This window comes from Neoarius graeffei, chromosome 17 (genome assembly GCF_027579695.1).
Source record: "Neoarius graeffei isolate fNeoGra1 chromosome 17, fNeoGra1.pri, whole genome shotgun sequence".
Taxonomy (NCBI): Eukaryota; Metazoa; Chordata; class Actinopteri; order Siluriformes; family Ariidae; genus Neoarius; species Neoarius graeffei.
Genome location: NC_083585.1, coordinates 24,850,141 through 24,863,209, shown reverse-complemented (window position 1 = coordinate 24,863,209; position 13,069 = coordinate 24,850,141). Strand labels below are relative to the sequence as shown.

At 42.6% G+C, this 13,069-nt stretch overlaps 1 pseudogene; it reads left to right on the top strand.

The window, feature by feature from the left end:
- The first annotated feature begins 1,540 nt into the window (after window positions 1–1,540).
- LOC132864641 (alpha-2-macroglobulin-like) overlaps window positions 1,541–13,069 on the top strand; it is a 49,850-nt pseudogene continuing 38,321 nt past the window's right edge.

Genomic DNA, 13,069 nt, shown 5'->3' with positions numbered 1-13,069 from the left:
AGTGTCAGACGTGATGTCCTTCAGCCTGACGTACTGCGGCCTGTCAGTGAGGTAGCTGGAGATCCAGGTGACCAGGCAGGGGTCCACTTGCATCCTGTTCAGTTTGTCCTGAAGCAATAGGGGCTGGATGGTGTTGAAGGCACTCAAGAAGTCCAAGAAGAGGATCCTCACTGTGCCATTTCCCTTATCCAGATGCGAGTGGGCTCGGTGTAGCAGGTAGAGGATGGCGTCTTCCACACCGACACCTGCCCAGTACGCAAACTGCAGACAGTCCTGGGCATGTTGTACCTGGGGTCTGAGGAGGCTGAGGAAGAGCCGCTCCAACATCTTCATCAGATGTGAAGTGAGTGCCACCGGTCGGAAGTCGTTCAGCTTGCTGGGCCGATTCTTTTTGGGAACTGGAACGATACATGATGTCTTCCAGAGGGTGGGCATTCTCCCCAGCTGCAGGCTAAGGTTGAAGATGCGTTGGAGTGGTTCACCCAGTTCAGCAGCACAGGTCTTCAGTTGTCAGGGACACACCTTGTCCAGGCCTGCTGCGTTCCTGGGGTGACGCTTCCTCAGTTGACCTCTGACCTGGTCTGCAGTAATGCATGGAGGAGTCTGTGTTGAGGTGGTGGAGGAGGGGGCTGCTGTGATGACTGGGGGGAGGTGTGTTGAGGGAAGAAGGAGAGATGGCTGCAGTGAGGGAGAGGGTGGGGGGGGAGACGTGGGCTGGTTGAACCGATTGAAAAAGTCATTCAACTCATTTGCCCTCTCCACTGTCCCCTCAACGACTCTGGTCTTTGTATTGTGGCCTGTGATGGTTTTCACACCTTCCCAGACCTCCCTCATCCCTCATGCTGAGTTACATTTCCATTTGATTTATATTAATGAATGCACATTAAAAGGCCATGTCTTTTAAATTGTTTTTAAGCCCATTTCATACATGCAGATTTTCAGTGTTTTGTATTAGTTTAGTTTTATAATTTAATCCTACTATATATAACACTCAGTAGGAAGATTTGCCTGCCAAGAAAATCTAAGTTGTGAGTTCTCTACATTTCTATAAAATATTTAGGCACTCTTTCATGAATGCAAGGTTTCCACTGAAATGTGTCATATATTTTGTCACATTTCTTTCTAAGAAAATATTGATTTCCCAATGTCTGCCACATAAAATTATGTAATTATATTTCCTGGATATAGACAGGTATGAATATTTATTTCAGCAACCACAGAAATAAGTCTACAGTCATTGATATTTTGTCTTAATCCCATCATGAACATTCAGAGAATACTACTACTGAGTCATGATTCACTGCCTACTTTGCTGTTTGTGTCTTACAGACTATCAATAGAATCACTAAACAAAAGATATTTTACTTATTTTCATAGGTATTACATAGTAAAAGCTACTACATTACACTGCACTTTGACATTGCATTTGCAATGTACCTGGAATACTGGTTAATCATTGGTGACAGGATAACAGCGGATGGAGCTCTTTTGGAGTGCATATCTTTAAAACGGTCCTGAAACATTCATATCTTTCATTTCAATGTACTTCATGATGGGGGTCAGGCAGGCCCACAGAAATGTGAGGCTTCTGTTAGCCTACTTCCTCTTTATTTCTGTTTATGGACAAACCTCAGGACCGTAAGTAAACATAAGGATTTCTGCTGTTGAAAATAGAGTGGTCTGTTTTGTGTAACACATTGTCCATATGCAGACATGCCTTTTTGTAAGTATAAAGATTTTTGTTTTGAAGCCCTCATTCCATTTTAGTTTGTGTGCGTGTGTGTGTATAAAATCTAATTTTTTAACTGTATAAGAAAACAGGAAAGTGACGGAATTAATTTTAAAAATGATTTGAAATTTGAATTCCGTTAACTTATTATTAATGGAAGTTAAAGCCAGTTGAATTCATAATATTTAAATATATCAGGTTGGAAACAACACACATTTATTTATTTATTTATTTATTTGGTCAGGGACTGGTTAAATCTGTCAATTCTAAGGTCAGTGCTATAACAAATTTTCCAGTACCAGATTGTAAGAGGCAGTTGAAGCGCTTTGTAGGTATGGCTGGTTACTATAGGAAGTTCATTCATCTCATCTCATTATCTCTAGCCAATTTATCCTTCTACAGGGTCACAGGCAAGCTGGAGCCTATCCCAGCTGACTATGGGCGAAAGGCGGGGTACACCCTGGACAAGTCGCCAGGTCATCACAGGGCTGACACATAGACACAGACAACCATTCACACTCACACCTATGGTCAATTTAGAGTCACCAGTTAACCTAACCTGCATGTCTTTGGACTGTGGGGGAAACCGGAGCACCCGGAGGAAACCCACACGGACACGGGGAGAACATGCAAACTCCACACAGAAAGGCCCTCGCCGGCCCCGGGGCTCGAACCCAGGACCTTCTTGCTGTGAGGCGACAGCGCTAACCACTACACCACCGTGCCGCCCCATAGGAAGTTTTGTTCAAAATTTTCAACAGTTATGGCCCTTTTCCACTACCCTTTTTCAGCTCACTTCAGCTCACTTCAGCCCGACACGGCTCGCGTTTCGACTACCTTAGAACAGCACGACTCAGCTCGCTTCAGCCCTGCTTAGCACCCAAAACTCGCACAGTTTTGGAATAGGGCTGAAGCGAGCCAAACCGAGCTGAGTGAGGCTGGGGGCGTGAGCAGACACTCCCCTGTGCACTGATTGGTGAGGAGGAGTGTCCTCACATGCCCACACACGCCCCGCGAGCACGCTGGGATCTGTAAACACCGCAAACCCGGAAGAAGAATAATTACGAATTACGAGAATTTCTGAAGCCTTATGCGCCTCGCCTCATCTATACGCTCTTGCCAGTATCTGTTGGCGTTGTCGGTGACAACAAAGCCACAGCACCAAGACCAGCAACACTAACGATTCCATGTCCTCCATGTTTATTGTTTACTATCCGGGTCATGAGACTACCGCTTAAAAGATCACTGATGTCACTGTTTGCGCCGCTTAATGACATCACGTGACGTCCACCCACTTTCGCTAACTCCACCCAATGTGTCCACCCACTTCCAGCCAGCACGGTTCAGCGCGGTTGTAGTCGAAATGCAACTTCAATAGCCCCGCTCAGCTCGACTCAGCACGGCACGGCTCAGCCTGACTCAGCCGCGTTTGTAGTGGAAAAGCGGCATTAGTGAGCCCTTGACTCAGTTGCTTAAAAAAAATGTTAAATTTCTTTGGTCTGATGAATGTCAAGGGTCATTTGATAAGTTAAAGGCTATACTTAAGAGTTCTCCAGTGCTCTCAGCTCCAGATTTTGATAAACAGTTTAAGCTAGCTGTAGATGCAAGTGATGTCGCAGCGGGAGCTGTGTTGTTTCAAGAAGACAGTAATGGTATTGATTACTGTTTGTTACCTTTCATGTAAATTTGATAAATTTCAGAGAAATTTACTGTTGAAAAGGAATGTTTGAGTTTGCTCTTAGCTTTGCAATATTTTGATGTTTATGTTACTGCTTTAAATCAACCTGTAATTGTATATAGTGATCACAATCCTCTTGTGTTTTTGCAGAAGTTAAAGGGTAAAAATCAAAGACTGTTAAGATGGAGGCTACGTTTACATTAGACTGTATCTGTCTCGTTTTCTTCGCGGATGCACTGTCCGTTTACATTAAACCACCTGGAAAAGCCGGGAAACGGGAATCCGCCAGCGTCCACGTATTCAATCTAGATCGTATCTGGTCCGGTGCTGTGTAAACATTGAGATACGCGGATACGCTGTGCTGAGCTCTAGCTGGTGTCGTCATTGGACAACGTCACTGTGACATCCACCTTCCTGATTCGCTGGCGTTGGTCATGTGACGCGACTGCTGAAAAACGGCGCGGACTTCCGCCTTGTATCACCTTTCATTAAAGAGTATAAAAGTATGAAAATACTGCAAATACTGATGCAAATACTGCCCATTGTGTAGTTATGATTGTCTTTAGGCTTGCCATCCTTCCACTTGCAAGTAGTAAGTGATATGCGCTGGGATCACACACACAGCGGCTCAGTCCCGAATCGTGGCTTGTGCACTTCACTCGCGCGCTGTGTGAGCTGCGCAGGGCCGGAGTGCGCACCCTCCAGAGGACACTCGCTGTTCAGGGCGGAGTGATTTGGAGCGCAGGATGCCTGCGGAGCCGAGCGTATCCGTGTATTGGTGTTGCTGTGTGCACGGCTAACGGTTTTAGTGTAAACGCGAATCGTTTTAAGAACATTAATCTGGTGATCCGCTGATTCGACGTAATGTAAACGTAGCCGGAGTTTAATGCTGCAGGAATAGAATCTTGATATAAGACATGTTAAATGCAAAAATAATGTAGTTGCAGATTGCCCATCTCGAATATAAGACAATGTTTGTCTCATAGTTAATTGTATTGATCTCATTGTAATTTATGTTTTATAATTTGTGTTTCTATGTTGTAGTTGGTAAAAAAAAGTTTTCATTGTCAACTTTTTTTTTAAAGGGGGAGTGTGTTATGTACAACATTATTTTTGTTTTGACACATGTCTGACCTAGTTTTTATATGTGTGTATTCGATGGTTCTAGAAAGCTTTGTTTTGATAGTGTTTGGCTGACATCAACTTCCTGTTTATGTCAAAAGTGGTCTTTTCTGGAACAATCTACATGTAAGTCAGTACGGAAGTAAACACAGACTGTGAGAAATTGTGCATGTTCTAGAATCAAGAGACAGCAGCGCAGCTCTGGGAGGAGACGTTTTTTGCACATAGTTTTATATGGAGCTCTTCACGGTGTTTGTCAGGAGACAAGACAGTTCACCACTTTTTGTACGCTCTTGTTATGACATTCTGTGCATATCAACTGCATTTTGTGATTTCACAGTCTTTTTGTGAAACGGATCCATTTGACTACCCTTGGAGGATTTTATTCAGCTGGACAACTGTTCACTTTGTGGTTATAATTCCCAGTGTGGAATTTGTGTGTGTCTACATGGACTTCGTTCTGTTTTTTTTGTGGACAAATGAGCCGGCATTGGATTTGAACTTTGTGTTGTTTATATTGGACCGCTTCAAGCTATTTGTTGAATGCTGTACTGGTTTCATGGACACAATGTCTTGCATGGCTGTCATGCTATTGATTTAACCATATTGTTACCACAGTCTGCTGTTTTCTTAGTCTATATTGTATATATCAGTCCCCCCAGGATTTTGCGGGCCTTTTTTGTGATTGTTGCGGGCTAAAATGTCTGATGTTGCGGGGGGGGGTTTCCAAAAAATTGCGATGAAAGTTGCGGTGTTTTTTAGGTTTTTGTTGTGATTACATTGCGGGAGGAAGTGAAAGTTGCGAGAAATTGTTGCGATTTTCTCTTTTTGTGATTAAAATTGAGTGATATGTTAAATATTCAAGTTATTACTGAAAAACTATTGATTAAAAAAACAAAGACACTGAGAAATGGTCCTATAAAACAACTTTACCAATATAAAAGATTACCAGGACTACAAAAATGCAGAAAAATAGGCTTTACTTATCCAAATGCACCTGTTGGTTCAAAAGTTAAAGTGCATAGAACCTCACAGCACAACATGAAGTTACCTTAAAATATAATATAATATAAATGCCTCAGCTTTCATGTAAGAAAAGAAAACTATTAATACTAGTACTGTGTGCAGGCAGTCTCTCCTGAAGACTAAATTAAACAATAATTATAAACTAATAAAATAAATGGCTCAGGCTTCATAGAAGAAAAAAAAACAATTGAACAGAACCTCACAGTATGATGCTGAAGCTGCCTACCCTGGCGAAAAAAAAAATGTACTTTATTGTATTTAAAGTATATTCATATTGAAAATGTACTTACACAAATTGTACTTTTTTGTAAATATATAAAAAGTATACTAACACCACGTTTTCACGCTAACACTTAACACACTTTAAAATAATTATACTATATTACACTTTATAGAAATATATTATACTAAAAATATACTTTAAGTGAAAGTTATGGGCAATTTCTAAAGTGTACTATAATACAAACAAAGTACACTTTAATTTGACTAATTAAGCATATATTAGTACATATAAAGTCATATACTTAAAGTATACAAAATATACTTTAAGTTGTTCCACTTTAGCACATAAAAGTACACTAAATACACTTCAAGTTGCACTCTTCTACAATTTAATTACGATTAAAATATATTTAGTACAAAATTAGTTGTTCCAAAATAGCATGCCTCAAGTTAAAAAATCATAAACACACTTGAAGTATATTGATGATTAGCGTGGCTTCAAATACACAAAAGTATGCTAAATTTTAGTACACTTGGCACATTTATTTTTCACCAGGGTAAACAATGGAAAATAAAATACCATTTTGGCAAAAATGTTGGCATCCATTAATTTCTTGCATTAAGTAAAAAAAAATGTAAAGTGCACACAGTCCTTCACTGTCAACATAACACACTTTCAGTAACAGAATTTAAGCCTATATAAACACTGACTCACACATGCTGCTTCTCTTGAACGTATACACGGAAGTAAGCAGCGTTGCCAGATACTGCTGCCGTTTTCCAGCTCAAAATATGTTCAAAACCCGCCAAAATGCACTTGAAACCGCCCAATCTGGCAACACTGGAAGTAAGGCGGAAGGTAGTTTGTCGACATCACCTCAAGACGACGCCAATGATTGGTCAAATTTGCGGGAAAGTTGCGGTGATTGGATATAATTGCAACACCGCCCTGAATTCGCGGGGATTGGTTGAATTTGTGTTGAAGTTGCAAATCGCTAGCCTGGGCCCGCCCATCCTAAGCGTGACGCAACACGAGGGCCTGTTGCGAGCTTAGTCTGGCCAGGCAAGCTATCTACAGCTCTTCCAAGCTCCCGAAAAATCGGGAGCCAATCAACTTTGAGCATCTCCAACGGCCCTGGGTAGAGGCGTGTTCAAGGCAGTGACGTAGTAGAACTGTGACCGGAAGCCATAGATTGTTTACAGAATCTATGCCGGAAGCGCTTCATTCACTAGAAACATTACGAACATGGAGCAAGTTCTCACTGAAAACGGAGCAAAGAGCAGCCCTGGAGGTATTTATTGAAAGGAAGGACGTTTTCTCCTTGCTCCCGACCGGCTTTGGTAAGAGTTTAATCTACCAGTTAGCCCCGTCGCATCACATACGTCAGAGGAAAGAGTGATGTGATTGGTTTAAGCTTCGTCACAGCCTTTTCTGGCTTCGACCAGTAGCAAACTGAGGCATTTCAGGGAGGCGGGTCAACCACGCACTTTGGGAAATGGTTGGGCTTAATATCTTTGCCAGACCAAATGCTTGCAGAGCTTGGAAGTCGCGTTAGCCAGACTAGCAAATCGCAACATCACGAATGTCCAACATGCTTTCTGTATTTAACCATTTATGAGAGAGAAAGCATTAAGAGCTTCATATTGACTAGGAATCAACTTGAAATAAAATAAATATTCCATAAAAATCATATCGCAGCCAAGGCCTACCCTGCTCCCACGTTTGCTTATAAGTCCTTTGTCGTTTCTCCTTCTCGTACACTTTATCGGCGGCCTTTTTCTCCTCTTCAGACCGAGGTCGCTTTGTCCCCGTCTCTAGCGGTTTCTGTACACCTTTCAGAAAATTCCACATCGCAACGTGGCTTTGGAAGATGTAGATGTAAACAACAACAACAAAAACACGTGTTTAAATGGGCGATAATGTGGCCACATCTATTGAATTTGATAATGTGACTACTGCGATATTCAACGAGATGCGTTATATGCATGCGCAGTAGTGAAAAAATCGACAGCCTGACTTGTACACGATATGATACGGAATTCTTCGGTATTTTCCATCCTGCCGATAAACACATTGATTAACACAGACACGGCACACGCTTAATATGTGGTGGCTTTAGTTGACGGTGTGTCTGAATTAGGGCTGTGCGATATGGGAAAAAATGAATATCCAGATACATTTTCTCCATTTCACGATATATGATATACTGAAATCTCCTCTAAAGGACCCCATGAAATCTAACTTTTACTCTTTACTGTTTTCACTACAATCCCTGCAGATTAAATAACATTCTTGGTTAACTTTATAGGTGGTTTTCAACAACACATTTTAAATTTTCATGTTCGTGATTAATCACAATTGAGTTGAAATAAGACTATTTTTATTCAACAAAGATGTCGCACAAACTGAAAAAACAATCTTGAAAATTGCAACATATGGGGTGGCTTTGGAGAACGAGGCCACTATGGTCATTTGTTTAGCTTGTGGGGGGGTTTTAGCTCGTGGGCAAGTAGTTCGGAGTTTAAGAGACTCTTCATACCGTACCGGGTGAGATTTCAGGTGATGGAACATATTTGTAGTGCTGCTGCCATTCGTGATGACAGGGTTTTTTTTGCACACTTTACAAATTGGCATTTGCTGTTCCACGTCCTCCTCACGATATCCAAAAAAAATGTCAGATGACTGACCCCTTACTAGTTCTTTTAGGAACCAATTCGTCCGCTTCCATTTTTAATTTGTTGCTGAAATTGACAGAGCTTACACGGTAGCCTATGCAACACCAGCAATTGCACGAACTGAGTCAACGTTGTAAACCGAAACTAGAAAATCTTCCCGCAAGTTCCTTTCAGCACTAGATGTCGCCTGGGATTGGTTGGCGAGTGCATGACGTGATTGTTTTTTTTACCCTTAGGCAGCCTCTCACGTTACTGCCTGAGGGACAGGGAGAAAACCACCGGAAAATGTTTTAAACAAACACAACAAACACGAAACAAAAGCAAGTCGGCAGATGACCATAAAATACTCGATAGTTACGATATAATAATTTAATGTATCTCACACAGAATTTTCGGAGATATATCGAGTATATTTGATATATCGCACAGCCCTAGTCTGAATTTTCACTTCATATATATTTTTTATTTTCAACTAGCCAGCCAGGCTGACTAGTGACAGGAATTACCCACCAAATGACAAATTAAGTCGCCTCGGGCGACTGGACCACTGCGAATTTCAAGCCCTGTGTTGTAACTTCAATAATTCTTTTTGTTGCTCAAAAGTTAATTCATTAGACTTCACCGGCTGCATATCTAAAATGAGGGGATCCTCTAAAAATAATGTTCCCTGATCACTGCGCTCCCGCGAAGTACCTCCAGGCAACACCTGCCTGTCTTTTAAACGCTGTCGAATACCCGCTACAAGTTCGTCCTTCTTTGCGGATTTCGGTAATGTTAACTCAATCACATAATGATCAGCTACACTCCACAACTGCTCTTTCGTCAAAGCTACCAACAAACTTTCTGACGGGGCAGCTAGAAAAGCATCAAGTATACTCATTGCTTAAACTCACCAGTAATCAAGATCAAAACTGTGCACCAATCAATTCAACAAACAAACTACACATATTTCAGATTAACTTACCAACCCTCAACAAAACAACACAAAACAAAGTGGATGCAATACACGCAACAGGACAACAGCGGAGCTTCCCCCTAAACATTTACTCCCCCCCAACTATACTGACCTATCTTCACACTGAGCCTAAAAACCGAGGATCAGTGAACCAAAAAGGAGCACTCACCAATACCGCTGGAGCTGAACTGCCCCGTAATACGATCCAGGCCGGTGATCCACGGTGGTGCCCAAGGTTCAGGCTCCAGTGATGCTCCAGCCTAACCCAAGCGCCAGCTTGCTCTAAAACGGGGATAAGCATAGGCTCCGCAAATGTCACTCCACGACGTGGTCGCAAACACTTTGCTCAAAACACAATACAAACAACTGATTGGAATAATTGTTCAACTCTGCTCAACACTGCTCCCAATTTTACCCCAAAACAAACATTTAACACGACACAATCGACGTGAATCTCCCCAAACAAAATAATCACAGCGAGCAATCCGCAGGCCAAATTTACGCTTCATTCATAAAGTTGTGAATGTGTCCTCTTTGGCCTTCCTCATTTTCATTTGCCTGGCAGCTCCAGCCTCAACATTCTCCTTCCAATATGCTCTGCATCTCTTCTCAGGATGTGCCCATACCATCTCAGTCTCATCTCTCTTAGCTTAATTCCCAAGCTCTCCACATGTGCTGTCCCTCTGATGTGCTCATTCCTTATCCTGTCCAACCTCATCACTCCCATCACAAACCTTAACATCCTCAACTACCCCACCTCCAACCATGCCTCCTGTCTCTTTGTTAAGGGTGCTGTCTCCAATCCATACATCACAGCTGGTCACACTACTGCCTTATACATCTTACCTTTCACATTTGCTGGGACTTTCCTATCACAAATGACTCCTGAAATCCTTCTCCAACTGCTCCACCCTGCCTGCACTCTCTCACCTCACTATCGCAGCCCACATTTCCCTGCACAGTTGACCCCAGGTACTTGAATTCACCAACTTTCTTTACATCTACTCCTTGCATCTTCACTACACTCTCATCCCCATTCTCATTGATGCACATGTACTCTGTTTTGCTACTGCTCACCTTCATTCCTCTTCGTTCCAATGCATACCTCCATCTCTCCAAACCCAACTCAACCTCCTTTCTACTTTCACCACATATCACAATATTGTCTGCAAACATCATGTTCCATGGTGACTCTTGCCTCACTTCGTCTGTCAAGCTATCCATCACTATGGCAAACAAGAAAGGGCTCAAAGCAGATCCTTGATGGAGTCCCACCTTCACCTTGAACCATTCAGTTGTTCCAACTGCACACCTCACTGCTGTTTCACTGTTCTCATACATGTCTTGCACCACTCTAATATACTTCTCATTCACTTCACTCTTTCTCATACAATACCATAACTCATCTCTCGGCACTCTATCGTATGCCTTCTCCAGGTCTACAAACACACAATGTAGCTTTCTCTGGCCTTCCCTGTGCTTCTCCATTAACATTCTTAAAGCAAAAATTGCATCCGACGTGCTCTTCCTTGGCATAAACCCGTACTGCTGTTCACAGATTGCTACCTCTCTTCTCAATCTCACCTTCAATACCCTTTCCCATAGCTTCATGGTGTGGCTCATCAATTTTATCCCTCTGTAATTACTGCAGCTCTGTACATCAACCTTATTCTTGTATATTGGGACTAGCACACTCTTTCTCCATTCATTTTGCATTTTCTCATTCTCTAGGATCTTATGAAACAATCTCATTAGGAACTCCACAGCCGTCTCACCCAAACATCTCCAAGCCTCAATCGGGATACCATCTGGTCCGACTGCTTTCCCAGTCTTCATTCTCTTCATGGCTACCCTCACCTCATCCTTACTAACCAACTCTGCTTCCTGATTTGCGGTCTCCAATGAATCTGACCTTTTCTCTCTTGGATTCTCCTCATTTAATAAATCCTCAAAGTTCTCTTTCCACCTTCTTAATACACTCTCTTTGTTTGTCAGCACATTTCCATTTCCATCTTTCATCACTCTTACCTGCTGTACATCCCTCGCTTCCCTGTTTCTCTGCCTAGGTAGTCTGTACAGGTCTTTCTTTCCTTCTTTGGTCTCCAGTCTTTTGTACAACTCCTGGTATGCATGTGCTTTCACCTTCACTACTGCTCTTTTTGCCTTCTGTCTCGTCTCTCTGTATAACCACCTGCTTTCCTCATCTCTCTGATCATCCCAATTCTTCTTTGCTAGCCTCTTCTCTTTTATAATTTCCTGCACTTCTTTGTTCCACCACCATGTCTCCTTGTCTTCCTTCCTCCTTCCTGATGACCACCCTAGCACCTTCCTTGCTGTCTCTCTGACTAGTACAGCAGTAGTATTCCAATCTTCTGGCAGACTTCCATGACCATTCAATGCTCATCGCATTTCTTCCCTAAACTCCTTCTGATGTTCAACCTCTTTTAGTTTCCACCACTTAATCTTTGGCTCCACTATTTCATGCTTCCTCTTTTTCACTTTCAAGCTCATTCTGCACATGACCACTCGATGTTGTCTAGCTACACTCTCCCCTGCCATCACTTTACAGTCTCCAATCTCCTTCAGGTTACCCTTTCTGCAGAGTATGTAGTCCACCTGTGTAGATCTTCCTCCACTCTTAAATGTCACCCTGTGCTGCTCTTTCTTCTCAAAGTATGTATTGACGATTGCCAAATTCATCCTCTTTGAAAAAATCAACCACCATTTGCCCTTCCACATTTCTCTCTCTTACACCATATCTGCCCATCACATCCTCATCTCCTCCGTTTCCCTCACCAACATGTCCGTTGAAATCTGCTCCTATCAGCACGTGCTCCTCCCTCGGTATACTTTCTACCACTTCATCCATCTTTTCCCAGAAAGACACTTTCGCTTCATTCTCACATCCAACCTGTGGGGCGTATGCACACACAACATTGATTACCACTCCTTGAATCTCCAACTTCATGCCTATCACTCTATCTGACACCCTCTTCACATCAATCACACTGTTGACCAACTCTCCCCTCAAAACAGTACCAACACTATTTCTCTTTCCATCGACTCCATAATAAAACAACTTGTATCCATCTCCAATGTTCTTGGCCTTGCTTCCTTTCCACCTTGTCTCCTGCACACACAAAATGTCCAACTTCCTTCTTTCCATCAAAGCTGCTAACTCTCTCGCTCTGCCAGTCAATGTTCCCACATTCAGTGTTCCTACCCTCAATTCTAAGCTCCTTCCCTTCCATCTTTCATGCTCTCTCCTAACATGCCTCCCCCTCTCTTTCTCTTTCTCCATTTTGGTGCAACAATTGCACACTTTCCGCTGGCACCCTGTTGACCAACAGTGTGTATGAGTGGTAATTACTAACACTGGCCACTAGGCGGTGTGTCTCATCTCATCTCATCTCATTATCTCTAGCTGCTTTATCCTGTTCTACAGGGTCGCAGGCAAGCTGGAGCCTATCCCAGCTGACTACGGGCGAAAGGCAGGGTACATCCTGGACAAGTCGCCAGGTCATCACAAGGCTGACACATAGACACAGACAACCATTCACACTCACACCTATGGTCAATTTAGAGTCACCAGTTAACCTAACCTGCATGTCTTTGGACTGTGGGGGAAACTGGAGCACCCGGAGGAAACCCACACGGACAT